This window comes from Pan paniscus, chromosome 11, assembly GCF_029289425.2.
Source record: "Pan paniscus chromosome 11, NHGRI_mPanPan1-v2.0_pri, whole genome shotgun sequence".
In the NCBI taxonomy this organism is placed as follows: Eukaryota; Metazoa; Chordata; class Mammalia; order Primates; family Hominidae; genus Pan; species Pan paniscus.
Window position 1 is genome coordinate 81,933,973 of NC_073260.2, and position 17,204 is coordinate 81,951,176.

Sequence of the window (17,204 nt, forward strand, 5' to 3'; positions counted from 1 at the left end):
CACCATATATGTTTTGTTAAGCCTATTTCATTTTCTTTGGAGTGATTGTAAATGGTATTGTACTCTCCATTTTGATTCCCGCATGTTCATTGTTAGAATATAGAAATACCTTTGGTTTTTTTTGTTTATTTTGTATGCTGTGACCTTACTGAACTTATTAGTTCTAGGTATTCTTTTGTGGATTCCTTGGAATTTTATACATAGACAATCATGTCATCTGCAAAGAGAGACAATTTTACCGCTTCCTTTCCAATCTGTATGTCTTTTACTTCATTTTCTTCATTCATTTCAGTATCTAGAACTGTCAACACTATTTTGAATAAGAGTGGTGGAAATGAACATTCTCACCTTACACATGATCTTGGGGTAAAGCATTTAGTCTCTTGCCATTAAGTCTGATGCTAGTTGTAGGATTTTGCTAGATATTATTTTTCTTTTTTTTTATTATTATACTTTAAGTTTTAGGGTAAATGTGCACATTGTGCAGGTTACATATGTATACATGTGACATGCTGGGGCGCTGCACCCACTAACTCGTCATCTAACATTAGGTATATCTCCCAATGCTATCACTCCCCCCAACCCACAACAGTCCCCAGAGTGTGATATTCCCCTTCCTGTGTCCATGTGATCTCATTGTTCAATTCCCACCTATGAGTGAGAATATGCGGTGTTTGGTTTTTTGTTCTTGCGATAGTTTACTGAGAATGATGATTTCCAATTTCATCCATGTCCCTACAAAGGACGTGAACTCATCATTTTTTATGGCTGCATAGTATTCCATGGTGTATATGTGCCACATTTTCTTAATCCAGTCTATCATTGTTGGACATTTGGGTTGGTTCCAAGTCTTTGCTATTGTGAATAATGCCGCAATAAACATACGTGTGCATGTGTCTTTATAGCAGCATGATTTATAGTCCTATGGGTATATACCCAGTAATGGGATGGCTGGGTCAAATGGTATTTCTAGTTCTAGATCCCTGAGGAATCGCCACACTGACTTACACAATGGTTGAACTAGTTTACAGTCCCACCAAAAGTGTAAAAGTGTTCCTATTTCTCCACATCCTCTCCAGCACCTGTTGTTTCCTGACTTTTTAATGATTGCCATTCTAACTGGTGTGAGATGGTATCTCATTGTGGTTTTGATTTGCATTTCTCTGATGGCCAGTGATGGTGAGCATTTTTTCATGTGTTTTTTGGCTGCATAAATGTCTTCTTTTGAGAAGTGTCTGTTCATGTCCTTTGCCCACTTTTTGATGGGGTTGTTTGTTTTTTTCCTGTAAATTTGTTTGAGTTCATTGTAGATTCTGGATATTAGCCCTTTGTCAGATGAGTAGGTTGCGAAAATCTTCTCCCATTTTGTAGGTTGCCCATTCACTCTGATGGTAGTTTCTTTTGCTGTGCAGAAGCTCTTTAGTTTAATTAGATCCCATTTGTCAATTTTGTCTTTTGTTGCCATTGCTTTTGGTGTTTTAGACATGAAGTCCTTGCCCATACCTATGTCCTGAATGGTATTGCCTAGGTTTTCTTCTAGGGTTTTTATGGTTTTAGGTCTAACATGTAAGTCTTTAATCCATCTTGAATTGATTTTTGTATAAGGTGTAAGGAAGGGATCCAGTTTCAGCTTTCTACATATGGCTAGCCAGTTTTCCCAGCACCATTTATTAAATAGGGAATCCTTTCCCCATTGCTTGTTTTCCTCAGGTTTGTCAAAGATCAGATAGTTGTAGATATGCGGTGTTATTTCTGTGGGCTCTGTTCTGTTCCATTGATCTATATCTGTTTTGGTACCAGTACCATGCTGTTTTGGTTACTGTAGCCTTGTAGTATAGTTTGAAGTCAGGTAGTGTGATGCCTCCAGCTTTGTTCTTTTGGCTTAGGATTGACTTGGCAATGTGGGCTCTTTTTTGGTTCCATATGAACTTTAAAGTAGTTTTTTCCAATTCTGTGAAGAAAGGCATTGGTAGCTTGATGGGGATGGCATTGAATCTGTAAATTACCTTGGGCAGTATGGCCATTTTCATGATATTGATTCTTCCTACCCATGAGCATGGAATGTTCTTCCATTTGTTTGTATCCTCTTTTATTTCCTTGAGCAGTGGTAGTTCTCCTTGAAGAGGTCCTTCACATCCTGTGTAAGTTGGATTCCTAGGTATTTTATTCTCTTTGAAGCAATTGTGAATGGGAGTTCACTCATGATTTGGCTCTCTGTCTGTTGTTGGTGTATAAGAATGCTTGTGATTTTTGTACATTGATTTTGTATCCTGAGACTTTGCTGAAGTTGCTTATCAGCTTAAGGAGATTTTGGGCTGAGACAATGGGGTTTTCAAGATATACAATCATGTCATCTGCATACAGGGACAATTTGACTTCCTCTTTTCCTAATTGAAAACCCTTTATTTCCTTCTCCTGCCTAATTGCCCTGGCCAGAACTTCCAACACTATGTTGAATAGGAGTGGTGAGAGAGGGCATCCCTGTCTTGTGCCAGTTTTCAAAGGGAATGCTTCCAGTATTTGCCCTTCAGTATGATATTGGCTGTGGGTTTGTCATAGATAGCTCTTATTATTTTGAAATATGTCCCATCAATACCTAATTCATTGAGAGTTTTTAGCATGAAGGGTTGTTGAATTTTGCCAAAGGCTTTTTCTGCATCTATTGAGATAATCATGTGGTTTTTGTCTTTGGCTCTGTTTATATGCTGGATTACATTTATTGATTTGTGTATATTGAACCAGCCTTCCATCCCAGGGATGAAGCCCACTTGATCATGGTGGATAAGCTTTTTGATGTGCAGCTGGATTCGTTTTGCCAGTATTTTATTGAGGATTTTTGCATCAATGTTCATCAAGGATATTGGTCTAAAATTCTCTTTTTTTGTTGTCTCTCTGCCTGGCTTTGGTATCAGAATGATGCTGGCCTCATAAAATGAGTTAGGGAGGATTCCCTCTTTTTCTATTGATTGGAATAGTTTCAGAAGGAATGGTACCAGTTCCTCCTTGTACCTCTGGTAGAATTCGGCTGTGAATCCATCTGGTCCTGGACTCTTTTTGGTTGGTAAGCTATTGATTATTGCCACAATTTCAGCTCCTGTTATTGGTCTATTCAGAGATTCAACTTCTTCCTGGTTTAGTCTTGGGAGAGTGTATGTGTTGAGAAATTTATCCATTTCTGCTAGATTTTCTAGTTTATTTGCATAGAGGTGTTTGTAGTATTCTCTGATGGTAGTTTGTATTTCTGTGGGATTGGTGGTGACATCCCCTTTATCATTTTTTATTGCGTCTATTTGATTCTTCTCTCTTTTTTCTTTATTAGTCTTGCTAGCGGTCTATCAATTTTGTTGATCCTTTCAAAAAACCAGCTCCTGGATTAATTTTTTGAAGGGTTTTTTGTGTCTCTATTTCCTTCAGTTCTGCTCTGATTTTAGTTATTTCTTGCCTTCTGCTAGCTTTTGAATGTGTTTGCTCTTGCTTTTCTAGTTCTTTTAATGGTGATGTTAGAGTGTCAATTTTGGATCTTTCCTGCTTTCTCTTGTGGGCATTTAGTGCTATAAATTTCCCTCTATACACTGCTTTGAATGTGTCCCAGAGATTCTGGTATGTTGTGTCTTTGTTCTCTTTGGTTTCAAAGAACATCTTTATTTCTGCCTTCATTTCGTTATGTACCCAGTAATCATTCAGGAGCAGGTTGTTCAGTTTCCATGTAGTTGAGCAGTTTTGAGTGAGATTCTTAATCCTGAGTTCTAGTTTGATTGCACTGTGGTCTGAGAGATAGTTTGTTATAATTTCTGTTCTTTTACATTTGCTGAGGAGAGCTTTACTTCCAAGTATGTGGTCAATTTTGGAATAGGTGTGGTGTGGTGCTGAAAAACATGTATATTCTGTTGATTTGGGGTGGAGAGTTCTGTAGATGTCTATTAGGTCCTCTTGGTGCAGAGCTGAGTTCAATTCCTGGGTATCCTTGTTGACTTTCTGTCTCGTTGATCTGTCTAATGTTGACAGTGGGGTGTTAAAGTCTCCCATTATTAATGTGTGGGAGTCTAAGTCTCTTTGTAGGTCACCCAGGACTTGCTTTAGGAATCTTGGTGCTTCTGTATTGGGTGCATATATATTTAGGATAGTTAGCTCTTGTTGAATTGATCCCTTTACCATTATGTAATGGCCTTCTTTGTCTCTTTTGATCTTTGTTGGTTTAAAGTCTGTTTTATCAGAGACTAAGATGGCAACCCCTGCCTTTTTTTGTTTTCCATTGGCTTGGTAGATCTTCCTCCATCCTTTTATTTTGAGCCTATGTGTGTCTCTGCACGTGAGATGGGTTTCCTGAATACAGCACACTGATGGGTTTGACTCTTTATCCAATTTGCCAGTCTGTGTCTTTTAACTGGAGCATTTAGTCCATTTACATTTAAAGTTAACATTGTTATGTGTGAATCTGATCCTGTCATTATGATGTTAGCTGGTTATTTTGCTCGTTAGTTGATGCAGTTTCTTCCTAGTCTCAATGGTCTTTACATTTTGGCATGATTTTGCAGTGGCTGGTACTGGTTGTTCCTTTCCATGTTTAGAGCTTCCTTCATGAGCTCTTGTAAGGCAGGCCTGGTGGTGACAAAATCTCTCAGCATTTGCTTGTCTGTAAAGTATTTTATTTCTCCTTCACTTATGAAGCTTAGTTTGGCTGGATATGAAATTCTGGGTTGAAAATTCTTTTCTTTAAGAATGTTGAATATTGGCCCCCACTCTCTTCTGGCTTGTAGGGTTTCTGCCGAGAGATCTGCTGTTAGTCTGATAGGCTTCCCTTTGAGGGTAACCCGACTTTTCTCTGGCTGCCCTTAACATTTTTTCCTTCATTTCAACTTTGGTGAATCTGACAATTATGTGTCTTGAAGTTGCTCTTCTCGAGGAGTATGTTTGTGGCGTTCTCTGTATTTCCTGAATCTGAATGTTGGCCTGCCTTGCTAGATTGGGGAAGTTTTCCCGGATAATATCCTGCAGAGTGTTTTCCAACTTGGTTCCATTCTCCCCATCACTTTCAGGTACACCAATCAGACGTAGATTTGATCTTTTCACATAGTCCCATATTTCTTGGAGGCTTTGTTCATTTGTTTTTATTCTTTTTTCTCTAAACTTCCCTTCTCACTTCATTTCATTCATTTCATCTTCCATTGCTGATACCCTTTCTTCCAGTTGATCGCATCGGCTCCTGAGGCTTCTGCATTCTTCACGTAGTTCTTGAGCCTTGGTTTTCAGCTCCATCAGATCCTTTAAGCACTTCTCTGTATTGGTTATTCTAGTTATACATTCTTCTAAATTTTTTTCAAAGTTTTCAACTTCTTTGCCTTTGGTTTGAACGTCCTCCCGTAGCTCAGAGTAATTTGATCGTCTGAAGCCTTCTTCTCTCAGCTCGTCAAAGTCATTCTCCATCCAGCTTTGTTCCGTTGCTGGTGAGGAACTGTGTTCCTCTGGAGGAGGAGAGGTGCTCTGCTTTTTAGAGTTTCCAGTTTTTCTGTTCTGTTTTTTCCCCATCTTTGTGGTTTTATCTACTTTTGGTCTTTGATGATGGTGATGTACAGATGGGTTTTTGGTGTGGTTGTCCTTTCTGTTTGTTAGTTTTCCTTCTAACAGAGAGGACCCTCAGCTGCAGGTCTGTTGGAGTACCCTGCCATGTGAGGTGTCAGTGTGCCCCTGCTGGGGGGTGCCTCCCAGTTAGGCTGCTCGGGGGTCAGGGGTCAGGGACCCACTTGAGGAGGCAGTCTGCCCATTCTCAGATCTCCAGCTGCGTGCTGGGAGAACCACTGCTCTCTTCAAAGCTGCCAGACAGGGACATTTAAGTCTGCAGAGGTTACTGCTGTCTTTTTGTTTGTCTGTGCCCTGCCCCCAGAGGTGGAGCCTACAGAGGCAGGCAGGCCTCCTTGAGCTGTGGTGGGCTCCACCCAGTTGGAGCTTCCCGGCTGCTTTGTTTACCTAAGCAAGCCTGGGCAATGGTGGGCGCCCCTCCGCCAGCCTCGCTGCTGCCTTGCAGTTTGATCTCAGACTGCTGTGCTAGCAATCAGAGAGACTCCGTGGGCGTAGGACCCTCTGAGCCAGGTGCCGGATATAATCTCGTCGTGCGCTGTTTTTAAGCCCGTCGGAAAAGCGCAGTATTCGGGTAGGAGTGACCCGATTTTCCAGGTGCCATCTGTCACCCCTTTCTTTGACGGGGAAAGGGAACTCCCTGACCCCTTGCGCTTCCCAAGTGAGGCAATGCCTCGCCCTGCTTCGGTGCGCGCACCCACTGTCTGGCACTCTCTAGTGAGATGAACCGGGTACCTCAGATGGAAATGCAGAAATCACCCGTCTTCTGCGTCGCTCACGCTGGGAGCTGTAGACCGGAGCTGTTCCTATTCGGCCATCTTGGCTCCTCTCGATGTTATTTTTCAAGATGAGGAAATTCCCCTCTGCTCTTAACTTACTGAATTTTTTTTATATCATTACTCTGTGTAGGATTTTGTCTAATAATTTTCTGCCTCAATTGGTATGATCACATGCCTTTTCTTATCTAGCTTATCGATATGGTAGATTAGACTGATTAATTTTTGAATGTTGAACAAGCTATGCATACCTTTGATTAAAGGTATTAGAATAAATACAATATTCAATTGAATAAGTTCATGTTGGTCGTGGTGTACAATTCTTATTATATATATTGTTGGATTCAGTTTGTTAAGTTTTTCTCTTCATAGAGAGATTAAGAAGCATCTTCTTTTTAAAAGTGTATTATTATTATTTAAATAGAGATGAGTTCTTACCATGTTGCCCAGGCTAGTCTCAAACTTCTGCAGTCAAGTAGTCCTCCCACCTTGGCTTCCCAAAGTACTGGGATTACAAGTGTGAGCTACTGCTCTCAGCCTTCCTTCTTTTTAAAGCACTAATTAGTAAACTCTTCTACTACTTCATTTATAAACAACATGGCACTTAAAACTTTACGTTTATCTCTGATATTAAGGTCTTCCCTTCCACCCTCACCCACGTGAATCTAGTGCCATGAGCCTGTGTACTGGCTGTGATGGACAGCTAAGTCAATCCAAGCCTCAGCCAAAGGTGGAATGAGACTCAAATGAGGAATGTGATAAAACTTGAGAAGGGCCAGCAGCAAGGTTTTTAAATGCCAAAAACCTCATCTATCAGATAGGCTCACATGGCAGGCAGGACACAAAGAAACAATGCCATTTTCTTTTTCATATCAAAAGGCTCTCTATAGCCAGGCAAGTACCTACTGTGTAAATCTCAGGAAGGAATCTACCTTGTATAATCGATTGTCAGGTCAAATTCCCTTGAAGCACACCCCACAACAGGGATTTAAATGCACATGATGAATTGAGGGAGTGTTCTTAAGGAAAAGTCCTGTAAAGTGGACATGAAGCAGATGAAAAAGGGGCAATAATTGAGCACGGATGTGGTCTCACATCCACAAGGGCTCTGGGGCATAAATTGTACAACACAGCCATATTGCCTTATGGCAAGGGCTGACCTTGTGTGTGTACTCTCATGTCACTCAGCCATTGGTTCTGACCTTCTTTGGGATACAGGATGATACTTGAGACCTTGTCAAATAAAATCCATTTCCATAGAGTAGAAGGCCATCTGTGAGTTGTTACAGCTGACCTTCACAGCAGCCTGCTGAAGGACACTGGGTGGGGCACTAAACAATGTCTAACATAGTCCATTCCTTGTACTGCTCAGATCCACTTGTTTCCTGCATTCCATTCTTTCCAGCCAGCATCCATGCACAACTATACCAGGATTCTGTGTTCACAATTCCTAGGGAAATTTACAGTAGGGGGGTTTGTGGGATAAACTACAGGATCTGGTAGTCCTAACAGGTCCTGAATAAACTACCAGGACCCAAGACCCAAAACCATAGTTGGACCCAAGACCATGGTTGATATTATTATTTCTATTCCCTATCACCTATTCTAGGTTTCTCTCTCAGCTCAGGGTTCAGCTGTTCTAGCTCACCTTTTTTGGTGGGATGATCCAGATGCTCATCACTGAGGGGGTCTCAGGCCCTTAAAGGCCATGGTTTCTGCACTTGACCATTTACAGTTAAAAGTGCGCATAGCAGTACCAAGAGATGGCCTAGTAGACTATTTTAATGCCAAACATATTCTTCTCTGCCCCATTATTTAGCAGCATTTCTACTACTTATGCTAATCAGAGACAATAATCCCTGCCTGTGTGGTAACTCTTTTCTGTGCCTCCTAGCACCATGAGCTCACAGTGAACAAGCAGCAGACTTCATTTTAAATTGAGTTAGACTCTGATTGGGTCCTTTGGTAGAAGTGTCTCCCCATCTGGGAACTGGCACCATCAGACTGACAGTCTGTAAGTTCTGAGAATGAGAAGCACAAATTCCCCCCAAAAAGGTCTCTTGAAATCATAAAGAGCAGGACAACTTCTACTTCCACTCTTTGGTTCACAAACTCGCATAATCTATCTACTTGGGACTCAGAGCCACATAGGAGCCCCCTCCATCTGTGCCTTGATATTCTGAGAGGCAATGGAACGCAAATGCAGTGCTGGGGAAATTGGGAGTGAGTGCCTTGGGCTGGTCCCTGAGATAAGGATCTGAATGTAAGAGGCTTATGTGGGTGGTGATTACAGGAAGCTCTCCTAGAGGAGTGGGGAGATGAAACAGGGAAGAAGAGGAAACTAATACACAGGCATTAATGAACAGGTTCGTGCTGTGGGCAACTTTCAACAAATCCCAATAAGGACCTATGGAGAAAGTGTGGATATACCTTGGAGTTTCCCACCTGAGGGGCCAGTAAACTGGAGTATTTAGTGCCCAATTCCCACCCAAAATTGGTTGAGGGCTATTCTTTAGCACCTCCATTTTGCCCCGCATGAAGGTGAGAGAGAGAAAGCCCTCCGGTAGAGTTGTAGAAGTTGGCCGTGAGACACTGTTGGTATATGTGGGAATGGTGAATGCCAAGGGGATATGGTGGAGGCACTTACAGCGCCTACTGTAGGTAGGTACTCTAAATACAACGAAATTATGTTTCTATCACCCTATGCAACAGGAGCTTGTAAGATATTTTGCTTGAGTTATTTAAGGAGAAAGAAAGTTATATTTCTTATATACTGAATTTTTTGGATGGATATTTATATACCTTACAATTGCATTCATAGTTCACTTCCCATTTTCATTTGGGAAAATCAGTTCAGAATGTTGCTATGTACACCACTAGAGCCATGCAGAGAACAACTGGCCTGGCATCGAAGAGCCACAATACGGCTCCCAGTGGGCCTCGTTTTCCTTCTTGGTAAAAAGGCAAATACCTAATTCCAAGTTCAGTTTCTGTAAAAAGCAATAAAGTTCTAGGGTAAGAGGAACTATAAAATGACACCATAAAAGTTGACAGATCTCAGTTTACCGGTAAAGAAAGACAAATGGCACATATCAGAACAGTATTAGCCAAGATCATGTAATTACAGATATCTAATAAAATTAATTTAATGATCAATAATTTGAAATGTTAAAAGCATATGTGAGGATCAAATAAAATGGAATAAATTCAAAGAGTGTTTTAGACTTTTAAGGAAATTATGGGCAAATGATTTCTGCAGCAACCATACAACAAACAAAACAACCCCAGACTTCATAAACACTCTGAACTGAGTCTGAAACTCTAAGGCAAACCAGACACAGCATATTCCATTTTTAAGGGCACAATAGTAATTTTAGTTTACTTATTTTAGAGGAATAAGCACAAAGAGCTTCAACAAAGACAATGATATGGTATAGTGGAATGAATATAATACTTAGAAGATCTGGGTTTTTGGTCCTATCTTCACCACTTACATAGCTAGGAAAACTTGAGGAGGTTTCTAAATCACTGAACCTATTTCCTGGAAATAACAGTGATACCTTTCTACATACACGTGTTAGTCCATTCTGCCATTGTTATAAAGAAATACCCAACCCTGGTGCAGTGGGTGGTTCGTGCCTCTAATCCCAGCATTTTGGGAGGCAGAGGTGGGCAGATCACTAGAGGTCAGGAGTTCAAGATCAGCCTGGCCAACACAGTGAGACCCCCTCTCTACAAAAAAAATAACAATTAGCTGAACGTGGTGATGGGCACCTGTAGTCTCAGCTACTCGGGAGGCTGAAGCAGGAGAATTGCTTGAGCCTAGGAGATGGAGGTTGTGGAGATTGCACCACTGCACTTCAGCCTGGGCAACAGAGCAAGATTCCATCTCAAAGAAAAAAAGAGGTTAAATCGGCTCATGGGTCTGTAGGCTTTGCAAGAAGTATAGCAGCATCTGGTCCTAGGGGGCCCCAGGAAGTTTACAATCATGGCAGAAGATGAACAGGGATCAGGCACATCACATGGAGAAAGCAAGAGCGAGAGAACAAGGGGGGAGGTGCTACATACTTTTAAAAGACCAGATCTCATGAGAACTCACTTATTATCATGAGGATGGTACCAAGTGGGATGGTGCTAGACCATTCATGAGAAACCCACCTCCATAATCCAATCATGTCCCACCAGGCCCCACCTCCAATATTGGGGATTACATTTCAATACGAGATTTGGGCTGGGACACACATCCAAACTGTATCAATGCATTATTGCAAAGTTATATAAACTGAGATAATATATGTAATAGTACTTCGTAAACCATGTATGTTCAACATGATTAAAGCCTCTGTTTATGTTTCAATGATAAAATTGTGGAGACAATTCACCAGAAACAACAAATAAAATTTTATACCATGCAATTAGAAAGAAAGATGGGTTCTAAGTAGTAAAGGTAATCTTGTGTAGACCATTAATAAAAGGAAGTTTTGTCTGAATCACTGTGGTAGAGACTTCCAGTGCTTACCTTTATCCTGTCTCTTCTTCTTCTAGACACATGGGAAGATTACCTTTCTCTGATGTCTTGGGATTGAACTGAGCTATGTGGCTAGTTACAGGCCAATAGGCTGTTAGCAGATGTGACATCTAACACAACTAGGCTGCAGTTTGAAATAAATACCAGTGCACAGCCTCCAGAATTCCTCCCCTGCTACGGTGACTGAGAAGACCTCAGCTGAGATGGTGGGAAAAAAAAATATTCAAGCAGCTTGGATAACGAAGTTCCTAAATGGAAGAACATTGTCCCAGAGAGTCACTTGAACCCACAATAGATTTACGTGATCAGACAATAAACCTCTATGACACCCTGAGTTTGTTTTGTTTTTTGATTTTGTTACTGCAGCATAACTCAACATACCCTGACTGGTATAGTCATGGAGATTATCATCAGGATCTCCTATGCTCCTGCATATGACACAGCCACAGAGTTCTGCAGACATTTAACTTTGGGCATCTAAATATCATAAATGCTGCTAATCAACATGACCTTTTTTGTATTATTCCATTCAATCAATTCACTAACCTGTCTTTAGGCTACGTCTTCACAATGCTAGAAAAATCATTGGTTTAGTCAATTCATCATTAAACAAGAAAAAAAAGTTACTTTCCTTCACTCCCTCATGTGCTTTCACAGATGCATTCACAGTCACCACCAAATGTTTCCACTTTCCAAAACTTATTTTAAATTATTTATTAAATATGTATGCGGTAAAATGCACCTGGCTAAATTGCAGTGTGGTTTTCCAAGACAAGAAGATGGCAATGACTTTGTCATTATTTATTTATGATCCCATGTTCTTCCAAAAGAATTTGGAACACAAATGATGAATTATTCTCCAATTTCCTTAGCTGGTCTTATTCCACAGGAAACCACATTGCTATGAAACCATCACAAAAATATTGGAGTTAAGTATAATACATTGGATCGTTCCTTTCATAAATATTATAAAATAATGAATTATATGTCAGTGAAATAAGCATCCAGAACGATATCTCTACCATTATCACAAAATATCCATGACTTTGGGCAGATTATTTACATTCCATGAACATTTCTTTATCTTTATCATTGGGAATGTGTTGGTCATTTCACACATACTATATTGGGAAAGACAGGTAGCACTGGGAAAGGGGAATTTATATAGGGAATAAGAAACCCCAAAGGGCATTAAGCTCATTAGAAAAAAGAAAATAGAGACTTGCAAAATAAAATAAAGAATATATCATTTTTAAATTGCACTGGTGCATCGAAAATCTACATTTGATTTTTAATATATTACCTTTTTAAAGAACCGACTCAGAATAACCACCATATGGAGAGAGTTCACCTGGTCGGTTTCTGAAGGGGACACCGTTTCTTGTGTGGCTTTGGATCCCCTCTTTTAAATAAAAAGCACCGTCACTAACTTTTGAGACACAGTTCTGTGGTTTGGAGTTTTGTTTTTGATCCCTGTTCACAGTAAAGACTAAGGGAGTTGTTGTCAAAATGTGGTACCCATACCACCAGCAGCAGCATCACCTGGGAACGTTTTAGAAACAAACTCAGCCCTATCCAGCCTATTGAATCAGAAACTCGGGGTGGAGCAATGCACAAGGCCATCTGTTACAACAAGCCCTGCCTGCTGTCCTAACACATGCTAAAGTTTGAGAAATACTAGACAAACACTCTTGCCTTAGAAATCTGCAAAAAAAAAAAAAAAAAAAAAAAAACCACACACACCTTGATCCATTAAAATGTAAACTTACCATTCAAAGATCGGATATAAACAGAACACTTGTAAGACCTTTCCTAACATTGAAAATCTATATTTTCTGACTCTCTTAGATCGAGATATGATACCCTAAGTTTCAAAATGGAGCCAGTTTTTATATTCAAGTAATAAACTCTTGAAAATATGCAATTTGTATTGAAAGTGCTGGCACAATCTTAACGATAGCATTGCAAATGGCGATGCTATAATTAAGCTTCGATCTCCTTTGGAAAAAAAGGGAGAGAGAACGTGAAGAAGGAGGTTACTGTTCAATGAACTGCTCTGTCATTTGCCACGGTGATTCTTAATCGTGTCTCATTACAGCAAGATGATCATTACTCTACTTGTCTGTCTGATTTAGAGACCACTAAAAGTGTCTTGTAACACACAGCCGTCTCCCTTGCAACAGTCCTTTGGCTCTCACCTTCATTACTCAGAATCTGTCCAATTATTTGTCATTAAAGTAATAAAAAGGACTGCAGCAGAAAATGTGGGAGGTAACTGTTGGAGGTCTGCCCAGAGAGGAAAAAGAAATGCAAACTGTTTTCAAGGCACTGGGAAGGTGACATCGTTAATTAAGTGTTAGGGAATATGCAAATCAGTCCCACTCTCAAGAGACTGTAATAAAACTGAGAAAACATTATTATCAGTGCAAGTAAGAGAAGGCCGCATTACCCCATCTGGAAGACTGTGTCATTTTCTGGTGGTGACTTCAGCAAGGAGGGGAGGGAGCTGGAAAAGAGATAAAGAAGGTGGAGTTTTTCAGGGCCATTGAGTGTGCTCAGGCTGTTAAGAGTTCAGAATTAAGGTGTCAACATGGAGGGCCAAGGGATTACAACTTTTAATGAGGGATGTTTGTCTAATCTCAGGATTTGCACACCCAATTTCCTCTGCAAAATGACTTACAACTCATCAGTAGGCAGTGTTTTTGTAGGTTAAAGGAAGGGGAGAGGAAGTAAGGGGGAGGCTAGCAGCTGGCATAGTAGGCATCTTGGGTGTTGTTTTAAAGGCGGTAATGAAGCAAAGCACTTAGAGGGATGTGGACACTTGTTTATTGATTACAAATATCCCAAGCATAAACAGAGACCTCTAGGTCTTTGCTCAAGCTGAAACTTCTGCATGGAATGCCTTTCCCCAGTCCTTCTCCATCTTGTTAACCTAACCAACTCATTTCTCATCTTTTGAAGTTTATAGTGTCAATTCCTCATTAAAAGTATCCCCGATTCCCACCCCAGACAAGTATATCAGAACAAAAACAGTGTGCTTTCTATACAAACTCAACTTCAAAGCAAGTTCTCATGCTTTCTTATTCCATCTAGGTTGCAGATATTTATACATAACCTTCCTACATAAAAATAGTGAAGCCATACCCAACCTTGAAGTTTCTCAGACAGACTTTCTTTTGATCACAAGAAAATTAGTCTTCCTCAATAACCTGCAGAAAAAGTCATCTTGCATACTGCATCGGCTAACAATTGGTGCTAAACAAACCTCCCAGGAGTTAGATCCTTAAAATAATACGGATTTATTATTACCCTGGAGTCTATTTGTTCACTGGGCTTGCCTATGAACTTTGGTCACCTGGAGGTTAGCTTAGGTAACTCTGCTATTGGGTAGGCTGGGCTTGGGCACATATCTGGGTTTCTACTGGCTCAAATTTGGCCTGGGAAGGCCTTGGTTTCTTCATCTAGGCTTTCCTTCATGGGGTCTTAAGTTCTCCAGTAGGCTAGCATAGGCTTGTGCACAGGCTGGTGACAGAGTTCTAAGAGAGAATGGAAGCATGTAAATCCTCTTAAGACAACTTTTACAACCAGGATATGCTGAGAATTTTCCAAACCATTGAGTGCTGGTTGCTTTTTGCTTAAGTTTCTTCCTCAATTCTTTTCCCTCTTGTAATTTACTATAAGAAGCAAGAAGAAACCAGGCTACATTTTAGCACTTTGCTTGGAAACCTCTTCAGCTAAGTATCCAAATTCATCGCTTAAAAGTTCTATATTTCACACAACTATAGAACATAATTCAGCCATGTTTTCTGTTACTATGTAACAAGCATTTCCTTTCTTCCAGTTTCCAATAACACATTTCTCATTTCCCTCTGAGACCTCACTAGCAGAGTCTTAACATCCAGATTTCTACCAACAGTCTATTCAAGACAATCTAGGCATTTTCTATCATGCATCTCAAAATTTTTCCAGCTTCTACCATGATCCAATTCCAGAGTCACTTTTGCGCTTTTTGGTATTTGCTATAGCAGCACCCCACTTCCAGTACCAAAATCTGTATTAGTTTCCTGAGGCTGCTGTAACAAATCAGCACAAACTCCATGGCTTAAAAGAACAGAAGTTTATTCTCTCACCGTTCTGGAGGTGAGAAGTTCAAAATCTAGCAGGGCCGTGCTCCCTCTGTCGCTTTTTGGGAAGAATTCATTCTTTGTGTCTTCGAGCTTCTGGTGGCTCCATGCATTTCTTAGCTTGCCATCACATCACTCCAATCTCTGCCTCCATGGTCACAATGCCTCCTCTTCTGTGGCTTCTAAGGACACTTGTCACTGGATTTAGGGCCGACCCAGATAATCCAGGATGAAATCCTCATCTCCAGATCTTAGCTTAATTACATTTGCCAAGACTTTTTTTTTTTTTTTTCCAAATAAGATGACATTCACGAATTCTGGGAATTAGGATATGGAAATATCTTTTTTAGGGCCATCATTTAGCCCAGAACAGTCGCCATCACCTCATGGTTGTAGCTGACTCAGCTGTGATGCTAGTAATAGCTCTGATCCTCCCTTTATGCAGATGGAAAAGCATAAGCCTGGGAAAATGATAAATGGCAGGACTCCAAACCAGGACTGCAAAGCATAGCAGCTTGGTTGTTCATTTCATGTTCACTTCCATTCCTGCCCTACTTCAGTCAATGGCTTGAACTGGGAAAGTGTATAAGGAAACTGCACTTTACTGCAGTGTTCTGAGAACTCAAAAAACATTGGCAGTGAATGACTTTGAAATCATTAAATCTTGTCCCACGTGGCCCAGCCCACACTAATTCATGTAACTTCCTTTTTAGTTATCTTTTGTTACATAACAAAGCAACCCAGAACTTAATGTCTTAAACAACAATTTATTATTTCCCATAAATTGTTGACTAAGCATTCTTCTATTTCACTTGGTATCAGTAGGCTGGCAGTTGACACTGGGTGTTCTCTGGGAGCTCAACTAGGGCTATGGCTGGTGGCCATGGTTCTTCATTTTGTGGGCCTCTTCTTGTAGCTTCCTTACAGCAAAGTGACTTGGTTGCAAGAAAGAGCATCTCAAGAGGAAGAAAGCAGAAGCTGATGATTCTATTAAGGCCTGGCTTAGACACATTAGACTATTAGTTCACAGCATTCTACAGGTCAAAATAGTCAGAAGACCAACCCAGATTTAAAGGGAGGAGAAGTAAACTCCAATTCTCAATAGAAGAACAATATGAATATTCAGAGATTGGAAGAATTGTTGACAGGTATCTTTGAAGGCCATTTACCACAGGCTTCTTATCTCTACTCTACCAGTAGAGCTACCGTTATGGCTGTACAAGGATATACAGCTGGTTGAAATCCAGCTCATGCTCCACTTACAAGCCATTTGTTTGGCTGGGGCAGGACTGGTTCCATTCATGGAAAGAAATGCCTTTTCCACATTTTCCCTGTGGAGTCATCGTAGCTCTGTCTACCAGTAGACCCGTAAGTTGGCACTGTAGCGTCCACTATTATCATTCAACAAAACCGAGATTGCTAGCACAAGGAATTTGTAAAAGGGATGCTGGCCTTGAGTTCAGAACTCCTTTGTTTCAGACCTTCATGTACTACTTAATAGCCAAGGAGATCTGGGTAACTCACTTAACTCTTTGCAATGAAATTTATTCAACTATAGAATAGAGAATAATTCTTGCTCTTTATCACTCCCACAGTGTGGTGAGAGTCAAATTAAATACATGTAAGACTACTGTGTAAGATATAGGGTACCATAGAAATGTGAGTCTTTATCTATAAAACATGCTCACTCCCACCTTCTTTTGCTGATGCCAGCTCCTGTCTTCACTTGGGAACTGAAGCACAGATCAAGGCCCATGACACATTGGCCCAAATAAATCTCCCTACCAGGAACTACTCTACTAGAGGAAATTAGTAAGAATAAGTTATCTTTTTGTGATGACAAGAACTTCAAGTTGAAATAAAGATCATAAGATACTATTTCTTCTGTAACACATTTACTGGGTCCTCTTAACTATCAAACATGAGGAGTTAAGAATCTGTTCTTGTTCCTACACTATTCTATATTTATTTTCCAAAGCTCTCCAGGAGGAAGAATATCACCTGCCCACTCCAAATGAGTGCAATGCATGTTGAAAACACAAGGCACAGGGTAAATGACAGATAATTACCAAGTGCACATTAACATTCTGGCATATTTTGGTGCCACTCTCTGGCATCTTTTTTGTGCTACAGTCCATTGAACTGCATCACTCTGATGACCAAATAATGAATTACAGTCCATTTATGAAAGCATCATGTGTT

General features: G+C 40.4%; 1 long non-coding RNA gene across 1 annotated transcript in view; it reads left to right on the forward strand.

The window, feature by feature from the left end:
• LOC134728543 (uncharacterized) overlaps nt 1-11,203 on the forward strand; it is a 747,936-nt gene extending 736,733 nt beyond the window's left edge. The window contains exon 6 of the long non-coding RNA XR_010109059.1: nt 10,896-11,203. This is a non-coding gene — a long non-coding RNA (uncharacterized LOC134728543). The remainder of the gene's footprint in view (nt 1-10,895) is intronic.
• The last annotated feature ends 6,001 nt before the right edge of the window (nt 11,204-17,204 follow it).